Source organism: Melanerpes formicivorus, unplaced genomic scaffold, assembly GCF_026170545.1.
Source record: "Melanerpes formicivorus ecotype bairdi unplaced genomic scaffold, bMelFor1.0.p_v2 SCAF_224, whole genome shotgun sequence".
Classification (NCBI taxonomy): domain Eukaryota; kingdom Metazoa; phylum Chordata; class Aves; order Piciformes; family Picidae; genus Melanerpes; species Melanerpes formicivorus.
The window spans coordinates 43608-69122 of record NW_027142576.1 but is presented as its reverse complement, the minus strand read 5'-3'; the positions used below and the strand labels follow the sequence as shown (position 1 = coordinate 69122).

The following is a 25515-nucleotide window of genomic DNA, read 5'->3' as shown; positions in this document are numbered from 1 at the left end:
TTACTTAAAATATTTTATTATAATGAACTAACAAATGCCCCCAGCATTTGGGCTTGTCTGAAACAAAAGCAAACAATACAGGAGTTTGGGAACTTTGGTTGCTTATTGACTCAACAGGGCAATGGGCAGGTTTTTGTTTAGCCCAGGGAGATCCAAAGCATTGGGGAAGAGACAGACAAACCCTGGCAAAGCTCAGCCCAGCTCCAGTGGCAGTTCTGGCAGTGCCAACTCATCACTGTAATTATTCTCATCACCACTAACTGGTGTTTAGAAGGGCAGGAGGTTTTTGTTCCTGCTGGAGCCACCAGACTTGGAGAAATTCAGTCAAGAAAAGGAGATTTTGGTTCAGACTATTGCAAAGCCCCTCTCAGAAGTCACGACAGCCCCAACAGAATGAGTGTGGCACTATTTGCGCCTGTCCCCCAGTGTGGGCCTATCACTGGCATGACTACGGCAGTGCTTGGTAAGATTACACTTCTGGGTGAACCTCTTCCCGCAGTCACGGCAGGTGAAGGGCTTCTCACCAGTGTAGGTGCGGCGGTGAATGCTCAGGTTGCTGCTCATGGTGAAGCTCTTGCCACAGTCGGCGCAGGGGAACAGCCTCTCACCAGTGTGGATACGGTGGTGAATGTTCCGGTTGGAGCTGCTGTTGAAACTCTTGCAGCAGTCGGCACAGCTGTATGGCTTCTCTGAAGTGTGGATGTGGCGTTGAATGCTCAGGTTGGAGCTGCTGTTGAAACTCTTGCCGCAGTCGGCACAGCTGTACGGCTTCTCTCAAGTGTGGATGCAGTGGTGAATGTTCAGCTTGGAGCTGCTGTTGAAACTCTTGCCGCAGTTGGCACAGCGGTATGGTTCCTCACCACTGTGCTTGAGTTGGTGCTGGATGAGTGAGGATCTGTGGGTGAAACTCTTGCCACAGTTGGCACAGGTAAAGGGTTTCTCTCCGGTGTGGATACGGCGGTGAGCATTCAGGCTGGAGCTGCTGTTGAAAGTCTTGCCACAGTCAGCACAGCCGTACGGCTTCTCACCGCTGTGGGTGAGTTGATGCTGGATGAATTGGTAGCTTGTGGTGAAGCTCTTGCCACAGTCAGCACAGGGGAACAAGTTCTCTCCAGTGTGGATACGGCGGTGGATGGCAAGGGTGGAGCTGTGCTTGAAGCTCTTGCCACAGTCGGTGCAGGGGAACAGCCTCTCACCAGTGTGAGTACGGCAGTGAACGTTCAGTTCAGACCTGTAGACAAAGGTCTTGCCACAGTCGGCACAGCTGTACAGCGCCTCTCCATTGTGCATACAACGGTGAATATTCAGGGACCTCCTGTCGTTGAAGGTCTTGCCACAGTCGGCGCAGCTGTACGGCGCCTCTCCATTGTGCACACGACGGTGACTGTACAGGGAGGTCCTGTAGTTGAAACTCTTGCCACAGACAGCACAGCTGTATGGCTCCCCTCCAGTGTGGATGCGGCGGTGACAATTCAGGCTGGAGCTGGTGTTGAAACTCTTACCGCAGTAGGCACAGCTGTACGGCTTCTCTCCAGTGTGGATGCGGCGGTGAACATTCAGGGTGGAGTTGCGGTTGAAATTCTTGCCACAGTCGGCACAGCTGAACGGCTTCTCACTGCTGTGGATGAGGCGGTGACGGATGAGAGTGGAGCTGGTTTTGAAGCTCTTACCGCAGTCGGCACAGCCGTACGGCTTCTCACCGCTGTGGATGAGTTGATGCTGGATTAATTGAGAGCGTGTGGTGAAGCTCTTGCCACAGTCAGTACAGGGGAACAAGTTCTCTCCGGTGTGGATACGGCGGTGAATGTTCAGATTGGAGCTGCAGTTGAAACTCTTGCCGCAGTCGGCACAGCTGAACGGCTTCTCACTGCTGTGGATGTGGTGGTGACGGATGTATAGGGAGCTTTTGGTGAAGCTCTTGCCACACTCTGCACAGGGGAACAGCTTCTCTCCGGTGTGGATACGGCGGTGGATGGTGAGGTTGGAGCTGGTTTTGAAGCTCTTGCCACAATCACCACAGATGAGGGGCCAAGTGCGAGGGTGTGGGCAGTAGTGCTGCACTGGCTCTGAGCCAGATGGGAAGCTCTGCCCACAATCTGGGCACTGATTCAGCTGCTTGGGTGGCACTGATGGGGCTGCAGGTGCTTTCTCCTCATATACCTTCTCCTCCTCCTCTTTGTCATCCTGGTCATTTTGATTTTCAGGCCCATCATCATCATTGTTGTCATAGTGATTGCCCTCATAGTCATCATCCTCCATCTTGTCCTCTTCCTCCCTTTCATTGGGGATGCAATATGGCTGCTCCATTTTGGTCTCTGGGTTGTTCTTCTCCTCCCAGCTCTTGTCTGGGACCTTCTCTGAGGCTATGCTGGTTGGGGAAGAGGTCACTTCCCTAGGGAAGATGGAAGCACCTGACTGCAGGAGCTCAAACCCTGAGATCCTGCCCTGCTCAGAACAGCCCTCAACAGTCAACACCTCCCAGCACCCAGTATTTGGCTATGGCAAGCAATAGACAGGAACACCAAAGCCCCAGCCCCAGCTATGGTGGGGGAGTCAAACCTCTACTATCTGTGCTGAGACCCTGGCTTCCCGGGCTGGGAGTGATGAGACACCCCAGGACTTACACAGCAGTCTCATCCTCCCTGTTCCCAAGCCTGCTAGCACTGGCAGAGTGGTTTCTGGCCCAGGCTGTACCTTTCAATCTCTCCTGCTTCAGACAACAGAGGCAGCATTGCTGACTCTCACAACAGACCCTCATCAGCCTGGTGGAGCTCCAGACTCCCACCACAGCTGACATCAGTCAGAGCTCCCAGTGAGTGAGATGTGGTAGGTAGAAAGCTCTGGAGGAGGTTGGGAGGTGCCACAGGAGTCAGTCAGGGGCTGGGGTCCCTCTGTTGTCCCAGTCTGAGTTGTTTTACCTGCTGGGCTGTCCCAAGGAGCAGATCTGCAAACTCTGCTGTTGCTCAGCCCAGAGGTGCAGATGTGATGGACAGAAGGACACTGACCCTGTAAGAAAGAAGCAAAGGGCTCAGAGAAGAAGATTGACCTCCAAGGGATGGCTCAGCACTGCCCGTGGCCAGAGCTGGGCCTTGCTGAGGGCGCAGATGGACAGGACTTCAGGCCAGACTCAGCTCCTTGCCCAGCACACAGAAATCTGCAGGGTGGCACCACAAGAGAGCTGCCTCCAGCCAGCCACTCCCAGGTCACTGCTGCATCTGTGTCTTACAGCAGCTCTTTATTTGGACTCAGCTCTTGCTTTGGACTCAGCTCTCCTTCCTGGCCCTGACCACAGACCCCACTCCAGCCCACTCTGTATTTGGTTCTGCTCTGCAGGCACCTCCTGCCACCAGGACCCTGTCCAGGGCCACCTCTGTGCTGACCACTCCTCAACAGAAGGTCAGTGAAGCCCTGAGGACACAAAGAAAGGGATGTTCATGATTCTTGCAGCTGCAGGAAAGGGGAAAGGACTTGGTCAGCTTCTTGCAAAATCTGCTCAGCCCTCACTGTGATGCAGGAGGAGTCTCCTTTTATCTCCGGGGGAAGGGTTACAGAACAGGGGTGGGTAGGGACCCTGCAGCCACCTCATGCAGGAATTGTTGAAATGGGACAAGAGAGAGAGACCTCAGGTGACTCCTAACATGGGGTATGGGGTGGGGTGTCTGGGTAAGATCCCCAAGTTCCTGCTTGTGCTGTGCTGGATGTCAGGAGACTGTCCTGATCTAATATAGTTAAGGTTTGTAGTAAATAGGTATTCATTTAAAAAAGTATTCCTGAGCTAAGGTAATGTCTTTATATTTCCTTCTTAGACATAGGCTAGAAAAAAACACCACAAAACATAGAAAAAAAAAAAGGTAAACAAAAAGGTAACAAGTGCAAAGAAAAAAAAATTAAATATAGAAATATGTAACAAAAAGTGCAAAACCTCTGGATACAAAAGATGGAGTACTAAATAGCAGAATAATAAAAAAAGAAGAGCAACAATAAAAACAAAATATTAAAAACAAAATATGACACACTAAAAAAATCATAAGGATTACTAACACAGAATAGCTATTAACAAAAACCATAAGAATTGTTAGCAAAAAATAAAAGTAAGGATTATCAAGACTACTAGATTAAAACAAAGAAAAAATCTACAGAAAGAAAAAAATCAAGAAAATTAAAATGAAAAATGATAATAAGAAAACAATTAATGGAAAAGGTTAAAAAATAGAAGAAGAAAGCAAAAATCAAAATTAAAAGAGAAAATAGGTTAAATAAACTAAACATGCAAAATAAAGAATAATTACAATAAAGAATATATGATCAAAAAATAAAAGGTTAAACAGTAGATAAAAAATAGAAATTACAAAAATAGAAAAAGAAATTGAAAATAAAAAATAGAATAGAATAGAAGAAACCAGGTTGGAAGAGACCTTCAAGAGCATCGCATCCAACCTATCATCCAACACCACCTAATCTACTAACCCATGGCACCAAGCACCCTGTCAAGTCTCCTCCTGAACACCTCCAGTGACAGCGACTCCACCACCTCCCCGGGCAGTCCATTCCAATGGGCAATCACTCTCTCTGTGTAAAACTTCCTCCTGACCTCCAGCCTGAACCTCCCTGGCGCAGCCTGAGACTGTGTCCTCTTGTTCTGGTGCTGGCTGCCTGGGAGAAGAGACCAACCTCTGCCTGTCTACAAACCCCCTTCAGGTAGTTGTAGAGAGCAATAAGGTCACCCCTGAGCCTCCTCTTCTCCAGGCTAAGCAACCCCAGCTCCTTCAGCCTCTTCTCATAGGACTTGTGTTCCAAGCCCCTCACCAACTTCGTTGCCCTTCTCTGGACTCGTTCCAGCAAGTCAACGTCCTTCCTACACTGAGGGGCCCAGAACTGGACACAGTACTCGAGGTGTGGCCTAACCAGTGCAGTGTACAGGGGCACAATGACCTCCCTGCTCCTGCTGGCCACACTGTTCTTAAGGCAGGCCAGGATGCCATTGGCCATTGGGCACACTGCAGGCTCATGTTCATCCTACCATCAACCAGCACCCCCAGGTCCCTCTCTGCCTGGCCGCTCTCCAGCCACTCTGACCCCCCAAAAAATTGATTAGAACAAATTATAATACAGATTAAAAAATGACAATAACAAAATAAAAATTATGATAAAGAAGGTAAATTAAAAAAAGACAAAAAGTAAGTTAGAAAAAAATAATAAAATTTTAAAGAATTAAAATAAAATACAAAAAGAACAAAAAATTAGGGAAAAAACCCAACCAAAATTAGATTAAAATTAACAAACAAACAAAAAAGTTAACAAAAAAATAATAAAAAAATGCAGATGAAAAAAGTAAAATGCAAGGAAGGAAAAAAATCTGTACATTAAAATGGCATAAAAACTACTTAAAACCCCAAAATGAAAAAATGAATTAGAGAGTCAACAAAAAATATAGAATAAAAGTAATAACATTAAACATATACAAATAATTAGTAAATTCAGGATAGAAAATCATAACTAAAAAATGAAAAACAACAGAAAAGAAAAAAAGAAGAAACAAGAAATTAAATTCAAAATAAAATAAAAAAATGAAACTACTCAAAGTAGACTTAAAAAGAAAAAAATATAAAAATAAGTTACCAAAAAAAATGGAAATAACTTTAAAAAATTAAACAAATACAATTGGAAACATGTAAAAATAGTGAAAAAAAATTAAACTTAGAAAGATATAGTTTCATAGTATCATTCAGGGTTGGAAGGGACCACAAGGATCATCTAGTTCCAACCCCCCTGCCATGGGCAGGGACACCCCACACTAGATCAGGCTGGACAGAGCCTCAGCCAGCCTGCTCTTAAACACCCCCAGGGACGGGGCCTCGACCACCTCCCTGGACAACCCATTCCAGGGTCTCACCACTCTCATGGTGAAGAACCTCCTCCTCACATCCAGCCTGAATCTCCCCACCTCCAGCTTCATTCCATTCCCCCTAGTCCTATCACTACCTGAGATCCTGAGAAGTCCTTCCCCAGCCTTCCTGTAGGCCCCCTTCAGATACTGGAAGGCCACAATTAGGTCACCTCGGAGCCTTCTCTTCTGCAGACTGAACAGCCCCAACTCCTTCAGTCTGTCCTCATAGGAGAGGTGCTCCAGCCCTCTGATCATCCTTGTGGCCCTTCTCTGGACACCTTCCAGCACCTCCACATCCCTCTTGTAATAGGGGCTCCAGAACTGGACACAGTACTCCAGGTGGGGTCTCACCAGGGCTGAGTAGAGGGGGAGGATCACCTCCCTCGACCTGCTGGCCACACTTCTCCTGATGCAGCCCAGGATCTGATTGGCTTTGCGGGCTGCAAGAGCACATTGAGAGCTCATGTTGAGCTTTTTGTCCACCAGCACCCCCAAGTCTCTCTCCTCAGGGCTACTTTCCAGCCAGTCAATGCCCAGCCTGTATTTGTGCCTGGGATTGCCTCGACCCAGATGCAGGACCCTGCACTTGCTCTTATTGAACTTCATGAGGTTGGCTTGTGCCCACCTCTCCAGCCTGTCAAGGTCCCTCTGGATGGCCTCCCTTCCCTCCAGCGTGTCTGCTGCACCACACAGCTTGGTGTCATCAGCAAACTTGCTGAGGGTGCACTCAATGCCACTGTCCATGTCACTGACAAAGATGTTGAATAAGACAGGTCCCAGGACTGATCCCTGAGGGACTCCGCTTGTCACTGGCCTCCACTGGGACGTGGACCCATTGACAGCCACTCTTTGGGTGCGGACATCAAGCCAGTTCCTTATCCATCTAGTGGTCCACCCATCAAACCCATATATATATCACAAAATCGAAACAAAATGAAACAGATCTATTAAAAGTAGATTTTAAAAATATTAAAAAATGAAACAGAAAATTAATTAAAAATTTTAAAATAGCTCACATTAAAACCAAACAAAACCCAGTCAAAACTAGTTACAAAATCTGTGGAATTATAGACTCATGGAATGAGTCAGGGTTGGAAAAGACCTCAAGGATCATTTGGTTCCAACCACTGCCATGGGCAGGGACACCTCACACTGGATCAGGCAGGCTAGAGCCTCATCCAGCCTGGTCTTAAACACCTGCAGGCATGGGGCCTCGGCCACCTCCCTGGACAACCCATGCCAGGGCTTCACCACACCACTTTCACAGTGAAGAAATTCTTCCTCACATCCAGCCTGAATCTTCCCATCCCCAGCCTTGTTCCATTCTTCCTAGTGCTGTCATTTCCTGACATGCTAGGAAGTCCCTCTCCAGCATTCTTGTATCACAGTATCACTTAGGTTGGAAAGGACCTCGAGGATCATCGAGTCCAACCTATCAACACAGACCCCATGACTAGACCATGGCACCAAGTGCCACATCCAATCTCCTCTTGAACGCCTCCAGGGTCGATGACTCAACCACCTCCCTGGGCAACCCATTCCAATGACGAACGTAGGCTCTCTTCAGATACTGGGTGGCCACCATCAGGTCACCTCGAGCCTTCTTTTCTGCCAACTGCAATCATCGCAATAAACAATGGCAGAAGAATCAAGACCATGAGGAAGCAGCATTTCCCATGCAGTCGAACATCGATCACGATAACTGTTATGATAATCTGGGATCACAAGCATCAATCAGAAGATGTGAATTAGGACTGAATATTATGGTTGCTTGGTAACTTTGTATTCTCTCTTCTTAATGAAATGTGCCTCTGAATGTAGACATCCTAGAGGATAAAGTTTCATCTTTACATTGTGTTTAGTAGAGATTATTAACCAAAAAAAGGGGGAAAAGAGAGAATACTCCAGAGCAAAAAAATTAGCTCATGGTAACCCTAGAAATGCTGTAATCCTAGGGACATCAACCCTAGAAACATCAACTTTGCAAAGTGCTGCAACCCTCTCAGCACAAGACAGCACGAACACGGCACAACTGTCATGAAAATGACAATCAGCAAACCTGCTTAGCACTGACTGCAACGACCGTCACGATAAACCAAGATGTCAACAGAAAGCATCTAACTTATCACTGAGTGTCGTGACTGCTTAACTGTTGTGTGGGCATTAAGAGATCAGAATTACTAGGCTGAGCAAAAACACATTATCACGTGTAGTTTTATATTGGGCAAAGCAATGAAGCTCTTTTTGCTCTTGCTGCTTGCCTGCAAGTGTTCTGTCTGTGAAGCTAGAGCCTGGCCAGATCTACCTTTACAGATTAAAGAAAGCTTGCTACCATTAAACAATTCATGACTTTTGACCATCCTAGAGAAAATAAAGATGCAACATAATCCTAAAGCAGACTGTAAAAGACAGTGCTAAGGACTGCATTTGTGCCTCAATCTCTGTGTGTAATGCATTCAGGCATAATCAAATCTTCTCTGTCAATAAGAGGAGTGAAATGTAAAGATCAGAACTATTAATATCTAAGTTCTTCTTTACAATGTCTGTTATCTTTGACCATGTATTATGCCAGCTCTGTAGAGCATTGTAAGTAGTTCAACTTAAGCTTCGTGCCTTGTATGGGCTACATCAGTCTGTTAGACAAGCTGCACTACAGAACTCTTGCTTTTGCTATACAGCTCAGCATTACCTTGCTTGCTTCTGTGTTTGCAGTAGCATCTTGTATGGGATGAGAACAACTCCCATGACCAGATTGCTCACAAAAACAGAAAGGGGGATTTGTGGCAATGCCAGCAACGAGCACTGTGAGCAATCTGGCAGTGCAGGCCTAGAGCCTGACATAGTGGTAGGCCATGCTCAGCATAAGAGCCAGCTAGCAGTTTAGCAAAACAGTGCTGTGCCTGCAGCATGTAACTAAAACAGGACACCGGTATCTATAAACATAGAAAGCTATCTTGGGACAACAGGACATGCACCTGCATCAACAAACCTTGCGTGTCATTAGGAGTTGGACCAATAATCTGTAACAGTGCAATGTGTGCTCACTCGGAGGAAATCAATGAAGCCCTGCCAAGTTCTCTTGCTACGCACTTCTGCCTTTCCTTTCTCTTCTTCTTCGTAGCTTTACTTTACTGTGCTATACTCACAACACAGGCCTGCACCATAGGCCTGCAAGAGTGGAACAGTAAAGGAACAATACTCGATCAGCCTTATTGACTCCACTCTGCGTCCCATACTGATCCAGGCAGGATTTGGGGTGTTTCAGCTTCCAGGATCAGCTGCTGCCAGTACCATTGTAGGGAGGACTCAGGCAGAGCCACGCGGCTGCTGAACTAATCCCTCCCACCCCCCCTGCTGACTTCGAACTCCATCTGTCCATCTGCTCCATCGACACTCAGATTGTGTCCTCTGAGAGGCCCCAAAGCCCCACCAAGGGACACAAAAATGATCAGGGGGTTGGAACAGCCCTGCTACAAGGGCAGGCTGAGGGAGCTGGTGGGTGTTCAGCCTGGAGAAGAGAAGGCTCTGGGGAGACCTAATAGTGACCTTCCAGTACCTGAAGGGACTACAAGAAGGATGGACAGAGACTGTTTCAAAAGGCCTGCAGGGACAGGACCAGGGCCAATGGCTTCAAAGAGAGCAGAGCACATTGAGATTGGATGTGAGGAGCAAGTTCTGCACCAGGAGGCTGCTGGAACACTGCAACAAGTTGCCCAGGGAGGTGGTTGTGGCCCCACCCCTGGAGATCTTCAAGGTGAGGCTGGACAGAGCTCAGGGCAACCTGATCTAGTGGACGATGTCCCTGCTGAGTGCACGGGGGCTTGGAGTGGATGAACTTTGCAGGTCACTTCCAACCCAAACCAGTGTGATTCTAGGAGGAGGAGGAGGAGCTGCCCCAGTGCAGGGGAATCCACCACTGCCCTTGGGAGTTACAAAATGAAGACAGAATAAATGCTCTCTTCTAACAAATCATAGTTGATATCAGAGAGAAAATTCACCTGCACCAGAACACCTCTGGGACATACAAACTGTGGATTAGACTCAACCATCACAGCTCTAAAATTAACTTACAGAAACCCCATGTTGGTTAGTGTGGGGTTTAAACCTGTGAAAATATGCTGTCCTTCTCAGACTGACTTGAGGGCACCCTCAGCCAGTTTGCCAACGACACCAGGCTGTGTGGGGCAGCAGACACACTGGAGAGAAGGGATCCATCCAGAGGGACCTGGACAGGCTGCCCAGCTGGGCCCAAGCCAACCTCATGACGTTCAACAAGACCAAGTGCAAGGTCCTGCAGCTGGGTCAGGGCAATCCCAGGCACTGATATAGGCTGGGCAGGGACTGGCTGGATAGCAGCCCTGAAGAAAAGGACCTGGAGGTGCTGCTGGAAGAGAAGCTCAACAGGAGCCAGCAGTGAGCACTTGCAGCCCAGACAGCCAATCACATCCTGGGCTGCAGCCAGAGAAGGGTGGCCAGCAGCGCCAGGGAGGTGATTCTGCCCCTCTGCCCCACTCTGGTGAGACCACACCTGGAGCTCTGTGTCCAGTTCTGGAGCCCCAAAGCAGTTTCACAGCTTTGCTTATTTCAAGTTTCATTCATTGAAGCTCTGCTAAGTGTGCAAATCCAAGGATTCAGAGAATAGTTTGGGCTGGAAGGGACCCCAAACATCAGCCAGCTCCACCCCCCCCTCCATGGGCCGGGACACCTTCCACCAGACCAAGCTGCTCAAGGCCTCATCCAACCTGCCCCTCAACACCTCCAGGGAGGGGGCAGCCAGCACCTCCCTGGGCAACCTGCTCCAGGGTCTCACCACCCCCACTCCAAACAATTTCCTCCCAAGCTCCACTCCAAATCTGCCCTCCTCAAGCTTCAATCCATTCCCCCTTGTCCCATCACTACAAGCCCCTGACAAAAGTCCCTCCCCAGCTCTCCCACAGCCCCCAGCAGGTACCACAAGGCTGCTCCAAACTCTCCCAGGAGCCTTCTCCTCTCCAGTCTCAACAGCCACAACTCTTCCAGCCCACCCCTAGAGGGGAGGTGCCCCAGCCCTCCCACCACCCCTGTGGCCTCCTCTGAATTCCCTCCAACAGCTCAAAATCTTGGGGGCACCAGAACTGGACACAGCACTCCAGGAAGGAACACAGAATGCTGGCAGGAGAGAAACCATTGGAGCAAAAGCTTCAAAGTGTGGTCAGATTCTGAAACTGAAGGGTGAAAAGAGGAAGGACCAAAGTGATCCAGGAGACAGAGCCAACACCTGGGGCTGCACAAAACAACCATCAGGACCTTCAAGCAACAGCAGACCTGGAGCTGGGCTGCAAAGCTCTAGAGAAGAACACCAGCCCAGAGGGTGCCCAGTGCCCCAGGGATTGAAAAGCCCAGGCTGTCACTCTCCTACTGCAGAAGGAAAGGCTGAGTTGGCCACAAGAAGACAAACACTTCCCCCCACAAATCCATGCACAGGAGTTGAGTTTTAACCTACTTGAAACCCTCTTCTGGGAGCAGGAGTTCCTCTCTCCACATCTCCATCAAGAGAACAAGGCCCTGAAGGCTCTCCTACACTCCACAGCTCAGATCCACACCCAGACAGCTTTACCACCCAGGAGCCCTGAAGCTTCCTTCTCAGCACTTCTCTTTCCAAGTCTCACCTCCGTTGTGCGCTCTCAGGACACCGCAAACTAACCCAAAAAGGCTCCATGTGACAGCACTGCTGGGAGTAATCCCAGGGAATTCCAAGTGAAAGCTATAACCCCAGAGGGGAAAAACCCTCTCAACAGGACTCTCTCCCATTTGTAGCAGGGGAGAATTAACTGGGGTTTGATTAGAAACAGCCAGCTGCCAAGGGCTGCCTGGGAACAATTGGTGTTTGTGCCCCGCTGCCCAGGGGTGCCAGGCAACGCTTGGTGGGAGCCCAGAAGCTCCCAGCTGCATGCTAAGGGGAAGGGACAACCTCTGTCTGTAGCCCCTTTGGCTATGAAACCGAGGGGGGACAGGAAGGTGTTGACATCCTGGGATGGCCGCAAAAGACCTTCAAGCTCTCGCTGGACCGCTAACAGAGCTGAGGGAGATGAAGATGAGGAAGGCTATTGCTGGGCAGGGGGCGTGCGAGCCCCTGAGCGGGGTGTGTGCATGGGCAGCAGGGGGAGGAGTTACAGAACACGACTGAGAAATAGGGGAGGGGCTTTGGCTCCACACCCCAGGCTCCTGCGACGCCCTGGCCCCACAGCTTCTGACCTTGCTTCCTGCCAGCAGAGCTGACAAAAGCTCTGCACAGCTCTCAGCCTGCAGGCAGAGAGCAAAAGCTCCTCCTGCCCTGAGCCTTTCTGTGTTCAGCAAACCCTGAGAGGAATTGGAAATGAGTCAGGAAACCATTAGGGAGTATTTATGCCAAAAGAGATTGGAGGGCACACAGGGGTTTGAAGCAGCCAGCAGAGGGGGCCGGGGCCAGGCCCTGCAGGGCACCAATGGCTCCGGTTGCTAACAGAGCAGCAGCCAGAGGGGGCCTGCAGCTGCCCCTAGCAGCACAGACACCAGCCACCGACCCTACACACCTCCCCTGTGCCCCACAGCCACCCAGACCTCCCCCGAACTGCCCAGACCACCTCCAACAACAGAGACCCTCTCCCCAGCTACCCACAGCCCAACAGAGGTTGCCAGAATCACACAGACCCCTCCAGACCTGCACAGAGCCCCTCTTGGAAGCCCAGGACTCCCCACTCCATCCATCATGCCCCCTCCCCACACAACAGCCACACAGAGGCTCCCCCAGCACCACCAACTCCTACTGCTACAGGCATTGGATCACATAGGTAAGTCTATGGACAAGGCTAGCTATTAGGAGGAGGAGAGGTGCTAGGTGTATGTATCAGAGTCAGTGTGAGGAGCCAAGTGTGTACTGCAGAACAGAGCAGCAAAGTCATTCCTGAACCTGACCTTGCAGCTCTGGTAAACTCTTCCAAGCATTTCAGAACAGGCAGCAGTAGGCCAGAGGAAGCAGCTCATCATCAGGATGATAAAGGAGCTCCTTAGCAAGCACCACATAAAGGAAAGAATCTGTTCAAGGCTAGGGGCTATGACACCTGCCAAGAAGGCAACTGAAGGCCAAGCAGCCAAAGCAGTTCAGAGGTACAAGGTGAAAAGCACAGCTGTGAGGAAGACAACTTGCTTCGTCCCAGCACCCTTACTCCCCACCACCAGATGGCTTCTGAGAACTAATTGTCCTAACCCCCCATTGAGTGGGATGGGAATGACCCTGTGTGGTTGGCTGGACACTACACAAACCCCTCAGTGGCACTGCGCGGTGTGCAGGCTCGGGGCAGCAATGGCTCAGCCCCCCAGGGCCCCCATCCCCCCCTCAGGATCCCCCCTCAGCCAGACACACTCCCTCACCCCCCGGCAGCCGGCACCAAGGGGACACAGAGCAGGAGGAGAGCTCGGGGCAGCCCCTGGGGCTTGGCTCAGGAGCTGCTGGGGTACAGCAGTGCTCCATGAGGCTATGGGATGGGGGCTGGGATAGGGGAGGGGAAGGTCCTGGGGCTGGGGAGGGGCAGTCTGGAGGGGCTCTGCTGGGGGCTGTGGGGTTGGGATCCCTTGGGGCTGGGGGTTGCAGTCAGGACCCTTTGGGGCTCAGGGGGGAAATCCTGTGGCAGGGGCTGGGGGGGTCTGGAGCATTTGGGGCTTGCATGTGGCCTGGCTGACCCTGGCACTCTGGGTGGGGCAGGAGCCACCCAGGCACCACAGGCCCCTGATGTGTCCCCAGCTGTGCCCCCACCCAGCAGCAGCTGCAGAAGGGGCTGGGGGTGCATCCTCCCCCTCCAGCCAGGACAACAAAGGCTCAAGGCCAAGAGAGAGAAGCAGAAGCTGGCAGCCAGCAAAGACAGGCTGGGGGGGCTGGGAGCTCAGGAGGGGCTGTGGGTCTGGGGTGAGGCTGACATCTCCTTAACCTCCCTGCCCAGCTCTGCAGAAGGCCCAGCCAAATGCCTCCCTGGGACCCTCAGTTACCCTCCTGCACCCCAAAACTATCCCCAAGGAAACCAGAATGTCCCCAGAGGAGTCCCCAGGTGGAGCTGAGGGAAGAACAGGAGGCTACTAAAACGCTGCTCCCCATCTCTCTTCCTCACCCCTAGACAGGAAGGGCTCAAAACAGTGCTGCTATGGCCCTGCTGCTCAGAACCCCTCCAGACCCCCCCGGCCTGGGCTGGGGTCCTTTCCCACCAGCTGGAGCTCGGAGACCATTTTCAGTGCCTCTGGGACACTTTTGGGGTGCCAGGGGTGCACCTGAGGGTCCCAGGCAGCATTTTGGGGTCCTAGGCTGGTTCTGGTTCCCGGGAGGGCAGCTCAGGCTCCTGGCTTCTCACTTTGCTGTGCTGGGGGAACATTCTGAGCTGCAGGGGGCATTCTGGGCTGTGCCTTTGCTCCTCCTGCTTGGGGCAGGGGCCAGCCTGGGCTGCCCAGGGGGGCACAGGGGGTGCGGGGAGGCTGTTCGGGGCTTCAGGGCCGGAACTCCCCCCACACTCTCCCGCTCCCCGCAGCTGGCCGTGCTGGGGCAGCAGGGAAAGCAGCAAAGTCTCCTGGAGCCTGCCCGGGGCCTGCTTGCTGCCCTCCATGCAGCGCCCCCGGGGGGGGCCTGGCCGCGCCCTGCCGCCTGCTGCCCGAGGCCTGGCCGGAGGCGCCCAGCGCGGCCTGCGGCCACACAGCCTCAGCAGCGCCGCAGGAGGCTGCGGCAGCCAGGGGCAGCCGGGCCCCACCGACCCCCACCCGGCCCCAGGGGATCCTGAGCCCGGCCACAGCTTTCCCCTGAGCGTCCCAAAGCATCCAGGCTGCAGCCCTCAGCCCCAGGGGATCGCAACCCCGAGCCCAGGCTGCCTGCCTCCGCCCCAGGGCTGCCCCCCGCCCCGGGCAGACAAAGGCGACGCAGAGCAGGAGGCCGAGGGACGGCTCGCAGCTCAGGAAGCTGCCGACCGCCGGCCCCGGCAGGCTCCCGGGGCCCGGGCCAGCAGAGGCCGCAGCGGCCGACGCTCCCCCCCGGCCCCCACAAGGCTCCAAGGCCTCAGCTCCCGCCGCGGCCCCGGGGCTCAACCATCTCGCAGCGTGCTCCGGGGCCCGCCCAGCCCCTGCCCCTGCCCCTGCCCCGCTCCGCTCCCGCCGCCCTCAGCGCTCCCCGGCCCCTGCCGCAGCTCACCAGCCGGCAGCTGCCGCTCGCCCGCCAGCACCTCCGGCGCTTCTCCCGCGCTGCGGCACCGCTGCCGCTCCCCACGGGGCAGCACCAATGGCGGCCGCGGCCGGCAGCGGCAGCTCCTCGCTGTGCCTCGGCAGCGCCCAGGGGGAGGAGCTGCCGCGCTCCCGGCGCCTCCGATTGGCTGTTGCGCCCAGCTGTGGGCGGAACTTCCTGACACGCGGCCGCCGCATGCGGAACGGCCGGCCCGGGGGCTCCAGCGCAGCGCTCTCTGCTCGCCCAGGCCCCAGGAGCCTGCCCGGGCCGGCGCTCGGCAGCTTCCTCTGCTCCCAGCTCGGTTTCAGCCTCCTGCTCTGCGTCCCCGTTGTCTCGGCTGCCAGCTGGGGTGGGGTGAGGGGAGGGAGTCTCTGGGGCTGAGCTGCGGATCCTGGGGGGGCGGTGGGGATTGCCTGGGGCTGGCGCGGGGCTCCTTGAGTTGGGATCGAGATCCCCTGGAGCTGAGGAGGGGATCCCGAGGTGGGGATCGGAATGGCCGGGGGCTGAGGGTTGTGTCGCGGCGTGGGGATCAGGGAGCGGGGTGTGCGGGCTCGGGCTGGTGAAGGGTTTGTGGGGTAGGGGTGGGTGGGGCTCGGGGGAGCCTCTGTGGGGTTCCAGGGGGAATCATCGGTGGGGGTTGGCCTGGGGGCTCCTGGGGACATGCGAGGGGCTGTGTGGGGCACGGGGGAGGTGTGTAGGGGGAGTGGGTGGCGTCTGTGCTGTTGTGGGAGGGGTGTGCGCGGCTGTGGGGCCATCGGTGGGGCTGGGGAGGGCTGGGTGTGTTTGGGGGTTCCTGCTGTGGCCAGGAGAGGTGGTGGGCAGCGTGGGGGCTGGCTCGCAGCAGAGGCTCCCGTGGGGGGGTGTGGGGGAGCCCTGGGGGCTTGGAGCCTTTGTGCCGGCAGCTGCCGGGCGGCTGCTGTGCTCCAGGGCAGCGCCTTGCTTCCCTGCAGGAGCTGCTGCAGCAGCTGGCAGAATTGCAGCAGCTGCTGGCCTGGCTCCTCCTGCCCCACAGTCCCTGCCTCCTCACCTCTGTGCCTGCACACAAGTTGTACACAGTTAGTGCACACTGAGCTGCTCCATCCTCATGCTGGTTCCTGCTCGTTTACATTCAGCTGCTCTTGTCCACACCTGGCAGTGTCTTCTGGCAGTAGGCTTGGGAGGCTCTTCCTCGTGGTTGCATTCTTCCTTTCCACCTCTGCTCTTCTGGTTGTTGTTTTCCTGTTCTTCTGCTCTCACCTGCAGGAAGGAGCTGGGCTGCCCCTGGCCTGTTTCCTGTTATGTGTACTTGGTCTTAGATAAGCATTGCCTGCCCCTCAGCATTGCATTGTCCCCTCTTTCAGTTCACAATTGAGAAGCACATCTGGATCCAAGCCCTGTACCTGAGATCTCTTGGTTTCCTTAAATTCCTTTAGTTCCTGGTACTGTGGCTCCCCTCCCTGGGTTCAGTTCCTATCATGCTGCTTCCCTCCCTTGGTTCAGTTCCTGTGGTGCTGCTTCCCTCCCTTGGTTCAGTTCCTGTGGTGCTGCTTCCCTCCCTTGGTTCAGCTGCTGTGGTGCTGCTTCCCTCCCTTGTTTCAGCTGCTGTGGTGCTGCTTCCCTCCCTTGGTTCAGCTGCTGTGGTGCTGCTTCCCTCCCTTGGTTCAGCTGCTGTGGTGCTGCTTCCCTCCCTTGGTTCAGCTGCTGTGGTGCTGCTTCCCTCCCATGGTTCAGCTGCTGTGGTGCTGCTTCCTGTGGCAATGCCAGCGGCGAGCAGTGTGAGTAATCTGGCAGTGCAGGCCTAGAGCCTGACATGGTGGTAGGCCATAAATGCAGAGTTAGCTAGCAGTGTAGCAAAACAGTGCTGTGCCTGCAGCATGTAACTAAAACAAGACACTGGTAGCTATAAACATGGACAGTTATCTTGGGACAACAGGATATGCACCTGCATCAACAACCTCGTTGTGTCATTAGTAGTTGGATCAATAATCTGTAATAGTGCAATGTGTGGTCACTCACAGGAACCAATGGAGCTGTGCCAACGAGGCATTCCGAGCTTATATAAGTTGTAGCAGTTGCCTTGCTACGCACTTCTTCTGCCTTTCCTGTCTCCTGTTTCTTCTACACTTTACAGTGCTATACTTGCACTACAGGCCTGCTCCATAGGCCTGCACCTCAGGCCTGCACCATCGGCCTGCAACACTGGAACAATAAAGGAACAATACTCGATCACATTGGTCAGCCGTATTGATTCCTATCACTGTCGTCTACAGCTTCCCTCCCTTGTTTCAGCTGCTGTGGTGCTGCTTCCCTCCCTTGGTTCAGTTGCTGTGGTGCTGCTTCCCTCCCATTGTTCAGGTGCTGTGGTGCTGCTTCCCTCCCTTGGTTCAGCTCCTATTGTGCTGCTTCCCTCCCTTGGTTCAGTTCCTATTGTGCTGCTTCCCTCCCTTGGTTCAGCTGCCCAAGGAGGTGCTGCTTCCCTCCCTTGGTTCAGCTGCCCAAGGAGGTGCTGCTTCCCTCCCTTGATTCTTTTCCTGTCCTGCTCAGTGCACCAGAATGCCATTGAATTATCAGGGATCTGAGCATATAACTATTCTGAGAGTCACTGGTGGATCTCAAGAGTTAGCTAAGGTAGAAGATGATACAAGTTTAACTGATAAACAGTGGCAGAAGCCTCCTGTGGTGACCAGACCTGACACACCTTGTATTTTGGGAATTGATTTTCTGAGAGAAGGGCGTTTCAAAGACCCTAATGGTTACCAATGGGCTTTGGGAGTAGCTTCTGTAGAAATTGATGGACAAAACCTGAAGCTATCTGCTAGACCTGAGCTTTCTGATGAATCTGCAGTTGTGGGACAACACAAGATAACAGACATTAAATTGCCGGTTGCTTCTCAGACTGTGCATCACAGACAATACAGAACCAACCGTGACTCTTTGTTGCCCATTCAGAATCTGATTCGTCAGTTGGAGAGTCAGAAAGTCGTCAGCAAAACTCATTCACCTTTCAACAGTCCAGTGTGGCCTGTGCAAAAGCAGAATGGAGACTGGCGTCTGACAGTCGATTTCCGAGCCCTGAATGAAGTAACTCCGCCTATGAGTGCAGCAATACCAGACATGATGGAACTACAGTATGAGCTGGAATCCAAAGAGGCCAAGTGGTATGCTACCATAAACATTGCTAATGCATTTTTCTCTATTCCCATAGCAGAGGAATGCAGGCCTCAGTTTGACTTCACCTGGAGAGGAATCCAGTACACCTTCAACAGACTGCCAGTGGGCTGGATCCACAGCTCAAGCATCTGTCATGCAGTAATCCATGATGCTCTGGAGAAAGGTGGTGCTCCAGAACACATCCAGTTCATCGATGATATCGTCTGGGATAAAACTGCTGAGGAAGTCTTCGAGAAAAGTAACAAAATCATTGACATTCTTCTGAATGCAGGTTTTGCCATCAAGTGAGACAAGGTGAAAGGACCTACCACAGAAATTCAGTTTCTGGCAGTGCGGCGGCAGGATGGATGCTGACACATTCCAGTGGATGTGGTAAATAGAGTCCCTACCATGGCAAATCCCACGAACAAGCAAGAGACCCTACATTTCTTGGGGATAGTGGGATTTTGGAGACTGCACATTCCTGGATACAGTCAGATTGGGAAACCTCTGTATGATGTGACTTGAAAGAGAAACAGTTTCCAGCGGGGACCTGAACCACAAGCAGCCTTTCACCAGATAAAGCAAGAGGCGATTCAAGCAATGGGTCTGGGACCTGTCCGAGATGGTCCAGACATTAAGAACATTTTGTACATGGCTGCAAGTGACAATGGTCCAACGTGGTGCTTGTGGCAAAGAGCTCCAGGTGAGACACGTGGATGACCTCTTGGTTTCTGGAGTCGAGGTTACAGAGATTCAGAGGCTAATTATACTCCAAGAGAGAAAGAGATTCCAGCTGCCTATGAAGGAGTAAAAGCAGCTTCTGAAGTGATTGGAACTGAATCACAATTTCTCTTAGCTCCCAGACTACCAGTTTTGAATTGGATGTTCAAAGGCAAATGTTCCACACTACATCATGCCACAGATTCCACCTGGGCCAAGCGGATGACTCTGATAACACAGAGAGCTGAAATGGGAAATTTTGAGAGACCTGGTCTGGTGGAGGTGATCTCAAGTTGGCCTGAAGGTACCAACTGTGCTAAACCTCCAGAGGAGAGAGTAACTCGTGCTGAGGAAGCTCCTCCTTACAACAACCTTTCTGATGATGAAAAGGAATATGCTTTGTTCACAGACGGTTCCTGTCGTCTTGTTGGAAACAAGCGAAGGTGGAAGTCTGCAGTGTGGAGTCCAACACGCCGAGTTGCAGAGGCGAAAGATGGAGAAGGAGAATCCAGTCAGTTCGCAGAGGTAAAAGCTGTCCAGCTAGCTCGACGTAGCTGAATGTGAGAGATGGCGAAAGCTTTATCTCTACACCGACTCATGGATGGTAGCCAATGCTCTGTGGGGTTGGCTAAAGAACTGGAAAAAGAATGGTTGGCAGAGAAAAGGAAACTGATTCGGGTAGCTGACCTGTGGCAGGACATTGCTGATGGAGTTGAGAGAATTGCAGTGAAGGTGAGACATCGATGCTCACATTCCTAAGAGCAAAGCTACTGAGGAATAACAACACAACCATCAGGCAGATCTAGCTGCAAGAGTTTCTCAAGTAGACATGGACTCTGTTCTTGATCTCAACTGGAAACACCGAGGTGAGATATTTTTAGCTCAGTGGGCTCATGATTCGTCAGGACATCAAGGCAGAGTTGCAACATACCAACGGGCTCGTGACAGATCCATAGACATTTCCATGGATGCTATCACACAAGTCATCCATGACTGTGACATTTGTGCTGCTATTAAGCAGGCAAAGCAAATGAAGCCCTTGTGGTATGGTGACAGATGGTCCAAGTACAAGTATGGTGAAGCTTGGCAGATTGACTACATCACTCTACCACGTTCTCGTTCTGGTAAGCAATACGTGCTTACTATGGTAGAGGCAAACGATGGTTGGAATCTTATCCAGTTCCACATGCAACTGCACGCAACACCATTCTTGGTCTGGAGAGACAAATCCTGTGGAGACATGGAACTCCAGAGAGGATTGAGTCAGACAATGGAAATAATTTCAAAATCAACCTTGTAAAGAACTGGGCCATAGAGCATGGTATTGAGTGGATATTCCATATCCCTACTATGCACCAGCTGCAGAGAAGATTGAATGCTACAATGGTTTGTTGAAGACCACTCTTAAAGCCATGGGGGGTGGATCTTTGAAAAACTGGGAAAAACATTTAGCCCAAGCAACCTGGCTGGTAAATAGTAGAGGTTCAGTGAATCGAGCTGGACCTGCACACTCAGATCTGCTACAGAATGTAGAAGGTGATAGAGTTCGTGTTGTCAGAGAAAAGAATCTGTTAGGTAAAACTGTTTGGGTATTTTCTCCCTCAGGAGAGGCTAAACCTGTCCGAGGGGTGGTTTCAGCTGAAGGTCCGGGTCACACTTATTGGGTAACGCAAGAGAATGGTGAAATTCAGTGCATTCCACAAAGAAATTTAACTTTAGCTGAGAGAGTTTAATTTCAGAGTGTTGTACAGATACATTGTGCCCAAAGGAAGAATCCATGAGGAATCTACGGCACACGAACCCTGAGAAACCTGAGTCAGCTGAGAGTCCCTGATTCCTTTCTTCACTTCATCTGCGAGGAGACAAACTGTTTTCTCGTTTCTTGTTTCCTAATTTTCTTGGACTTCTGAATCATGTACATCTGAGGATAGCCGGAACGGGCTACGAAGTTTACTTATGAATTGCAGATATTGCTTTCAATTAGATGGACAGTGCTAACAGCCAATGAAATTGTTTAGAAGGGGTGGATTGTGACAGTTTTAGGCTGTGCCTTTAAGAAAAAGGACAGCTACAGAATTCTGTAGCTGAAATCTTTAGGTGTAAAAAGGAAAACAAAGATAATTCTAAACAAATTTCATTGGCAGATCTGTAGCCTGTAACTTTTAAGAACTTACAGTCTGTGTTCAGTCTTTTTCTTCTGTTCTTGGCTGGAGTGCATGTCGCTGACCTTGGACCGATGAGATAAGAACCTAACTTCCCTAACAAAGCTTTGCACTAACAAAATTTCCCTTAATACCCATTTCTTTCTTCCCCCGTTTTTCTGTCTAGTTAGCTGTAGTGGTTTGAGTCTTACCTGGGCATTAAAAGCCCAAATTGGGAAAAGGCTGACAATCTCTTCCCCACTCCCTCTCCCCCCACCTCCTCCTTCCAAACAGAGAGGGAAAGAAAACGGGGTAAGGAGCAAATCCACTAAACAACAATCTGGAGTCAGTTTGGAAATAGAGAGGCAAAAATTTTTTCTTTAAATTATATATATATATATGACAATAACAGGAAAAGCTCACAAAGGCAAGCAACAAGAGTGGATGGGAATGGGACAGAAATGAATAATACAAAACCAGTCTTTCTCTCAGGAGGCGCAGAGGAAGTAGGGAAAAGGATGAGGTCCTGCCACGTGGCTGAGGAGCAGGAGGCGAGCTGCAGTAGCTCTCATCCAGCAGAAGCAGGAGCCAAAAGGAGATCCAACAGCTATGATGTCCTGCTTTTTATACCCTAGCTGGGCAGGGAGGGGGGAGTGGAACAGATTCAGCTTTCCCAGGGGAAACGCCCTGCAGGGAGGGTAAAGTACCCACAAGCCCTCCAGCCTGCTTTGTTCTTTTGTAATCAGAAAAAGGTGTTAACCTACCACATTAGCTTAACAAGTAAGGGGGGGAGAGAGGGGTTTTGGAGGAACCTGGGGGGGGCGATTCTCCACAGGAGAATCTGTGTTACGTTCTTTCCTGTATGTTTGTGTATATACTGTAAATACTGCATATTGTGTATATATTCATTGCATTTCATTCTGCTTGTAAAATACAGCTTCTCATTTATGTTTATGTTACACAGAGCTCTTCTGAAATGTCTGCACACAGAAAAAGTCCCAAATCATTCAAATGAGAAGAGAACCACTGACCTCTGAACTTCCAAACAACTTTGAAGGAAGATGTCTCCAAACTTCTTTTATTACAATTCCTCCTCCCTGATAACTTCTTATTTGTCCAGTACCACCAGTACCACTATTTCACTCTGATCAGCTGCTATCACCTTTATTGTTGCCAGGATCACTCCTGGCACTATTGCCATTATCTACTCTTATGACTTTAAAGCATTTATCATGTATTATCCACTCCACCCCATATCACTCCTTTCAGGATTTATTATTACTTAGATCTCATTATAATTATTAGTTACCATATTGTATGCTAATTAATGACCAATTACCTTATTCTATCATAATTACTGCCTGCTTATAACATCTGATTAGAATTACTTATTACTTAAAATATTTTATTATAATGAACTAACAAATGCCCCCAGCATTTGGGCTTGTCTGAAACAAAAGCAAACAATACAGGAGTTTGGGAATTTTGGTTGCTTATTGACTCAACTGGGCAATGGACAGGCTTTTGTTTAGCCCAGGGAGACCCAAAGCATTGGGGAAGAGACAGACAAACCCTGGCAAAACTCAGCCCAGCTCCAGTGGCAGTTCTGGCAGTGCCAACTCATCACTGTAATTATTCTCATCACCACTAACTGGTGTTTAGAAGGGCAGGAGGTTTTTGTTCCTGCTGGAGCCCCCAGCCTTGGAGAAATTCAGTCAAGAAAAGGGAGATTTTGGTTCAGTCTGTTGCAAAGCCCCTCTCGGGGGTCATGACTGCCCCAACAGAATGAGTGTGGCACTATTTGTGCCTGTCCTCCAGTGTGGGCCTGTCACTGGCATGAGTACGGCAGTGCTTGGTAAGATGAGACTTCTGGGTGAACCTCTTGCCGCAGTCACAGCAGGTGAAGGGCTTCTCGCCAGTGTGGGTGCGGTGATGCCTGGTCAGGTTGGAGCTTGTGTGGAAACTCTTGCCACAGTTGGCACAGCCATACGGCTTCTCACCACTGTGGATGAGTTGGTGCTGGATGAATTGGGAGCTTGTGGTGAAGCTCTTGCCACACTCTGCACAAGGGAACAGCTTCTCTCCAGTGTGGATACGCCGGTGGATGGTGAGGGTAGAGCTGTTTTTGAAGTTCTTGCCACAGTCATCACAAGTGAAGGCTTTCTTGCTGGTGCAGACACGACGGTGCCTTGTGAGGGAGGACCCAGCAGCAAATCTTTTCTTGAAGTCCCCACGCACAAAACGTTTCTCTCCAGTATGAGTGCGGCGGTGGTTGTTCAGGGTGGAGCTGAAGCTGAAGCTCTTGCCACAGTCAGCACAGGTGAAGGGCTTCTCTCCAGTATGGATACGGCGGTGAATGTTCAGGTTGGAGCTGCGGTTGAAGGTCTTGCCACAGTCAGCGCAGCTGTACGGCTTCTCTCCAGTGTGGATGAGGCGGTGACGGATGAGAGTGGAGCTGAAGCTGAAGCTCTTGCCACAGTCAGCACAGGGGAACAACTTCTCTCCAGTGTGGATACGGTGATGGATGGCGAGGGTGGAGCTGCTTTTGTAGCTCTTGCCACAGTCGGCACAGCTGTACGGCTTCTCACTGCTGTGGATGAGTTGGTGCCGGATGAATGTGGAGCGCTGGGTAAAACTCTTACCACACTCTGCACAGGGGAACAGCTTCTCTCTGTTGTGGACATGGGCACCCTCGGTGAAGCTGGAGCTGCGTTTGAAACTCTTGCCACAGGCATCAGAAGTGAAGAGCTTCTCACCAGTGTGCACACGAAGATGCATCCTGAGAGACGACTTGTCAGCGAATCTCTTATTGCAGTCACCACACTCAAAGGGCTTCTCTCCACTGTGGGTGCGGTGGTGCCGGGCAAGGTGAGTGCTGCGGTTGAAACTCTTGCCACAGTTGGCACAGCCGTACGGCTTCTCACCGCTGTGGATGAGTTGGTGACGGATAAATGTGGAGCTGTTGGTGAAGCTCTTGCCGCACTCTGCACAGGGGAACAGTTTCTCTCCAGTGTGGATACGGCGGTGGATGGTGAGGGTGGAGCTGGATTTGAAGCTTTTGCCACAGTCATCACAAGTGAAGGACTTCTCACTGTTGTGCATGTGCAGGTGCTTCCTGAGAGAGGATTTGTCAGGAAATCTCTTATTACAGTCACCACACACAAAGGACTTCTCACAAGTGTGGGTGTGGGGGTGGTTGGTTAGGGTGGAGCTGCTGTTAACACTCTGGTTGCAGTCACTGCAGGTGAAAGACTTCTCACCAGTGTGGATCAAATTGTGCCTGGTGAGGTTTGAGCTCCAGCTGAAGCTCTGGCCACAGTCACAACAGATGAAGGACCAGGTGCCAGGGTGAGGGCAGTGGTGCTTCCCTGGCTCTGAGCCAGGTGGGAAGCTCTGCCCACACTCAGGGCACTGATTCAGCTGCTTGGGTAGCACAGAGTGGGATGCCATGGCTTCATCCTCCTCTTCCTCTCCCTCATCCTGGTCATCTTCATAGTCATTCTCCACACACTCATCATCATAGTCATCATTCCCCTCATCACCCTCCATGTTGTTCTCTTTCTCCTTCTCCTCTTCCTCAGGGCTGCCATATGTCTGCTCCATCTTGTTTTCTGGGTGCTGCTTCTCTTCTCAACTTTTGTCTGGGTCCTTCTGTGAGGCCATGCTGGTGGGCAAAGGAATCACCTCAGTGCCCTATGGAAGATGGAAACACTTCAGCCCAAGAGCTCAGGTGCTGAGATCCTGCCCTGCTCATAACAGCCCCCAACAGCAAACACCTCCCAACACTCAGGTTTTGGCTATGACATGCAATGAGGAGGGACCTTTAAAGCCACAGTTATTGCCATGGTGGGGGAGTCAAACCTCTACTACCTAGGCTGAGACCCTGGTTTCCTGGGCTGGGGGTGCTGAGACACCCTGGGACTAACAGATTAGTCTCATCCTCCCTGTTCCCAGGCCTGGCAGCACTGGCAGTGTGGTTCCTGGCCCAGGCTGTGCCTTTCAATCTCTCCTGCTTCAGACAACAGAGGCAGCAGTGCTGACTCTCACAAACAAACCTCACCTGCCTGGGAGGCCCTAGACTCCCACCACAGATGATGGCACTCAGGGTCCCTAGAAGGCTGAAATGTGTTGGGCAGGAGGCTCTGGAGGAGGTTGGGAGGTGCCAGAGGAGTCACTTGGGGGCCGGGGTCCCGCTATTGTCCCGGTCTGAGTTTTTCACCTGCTGGGCTGTCCCAAGGAGCAGATGTGCAAACTCTGATGTTGCCCAGCCCAGGGGTGCAGATGTGATGGAGAGAAAATGACATGGACCCTGCAAGAGAGAAGCAAAGGGCTCAGAGCAGAAGACTGACCTCCGAGGGATGGATCATCACCATGGCCCTACACCAGAGCTGGGCCTTGATGAGGGCACAGTAGATGGACAGGGC

General features: G+C 51.6%; 1 pseudogene; it reads right to left on the bottom strand.

Moving 5' to 3' along the window:
* Nucleotides 1-25499, bottom strand: LOC137458114 (zinc finger protein 91-like; annotated as a pseudogene).
* Nucleotides 25500-25515: the final 16 nt, after the last annotated feature.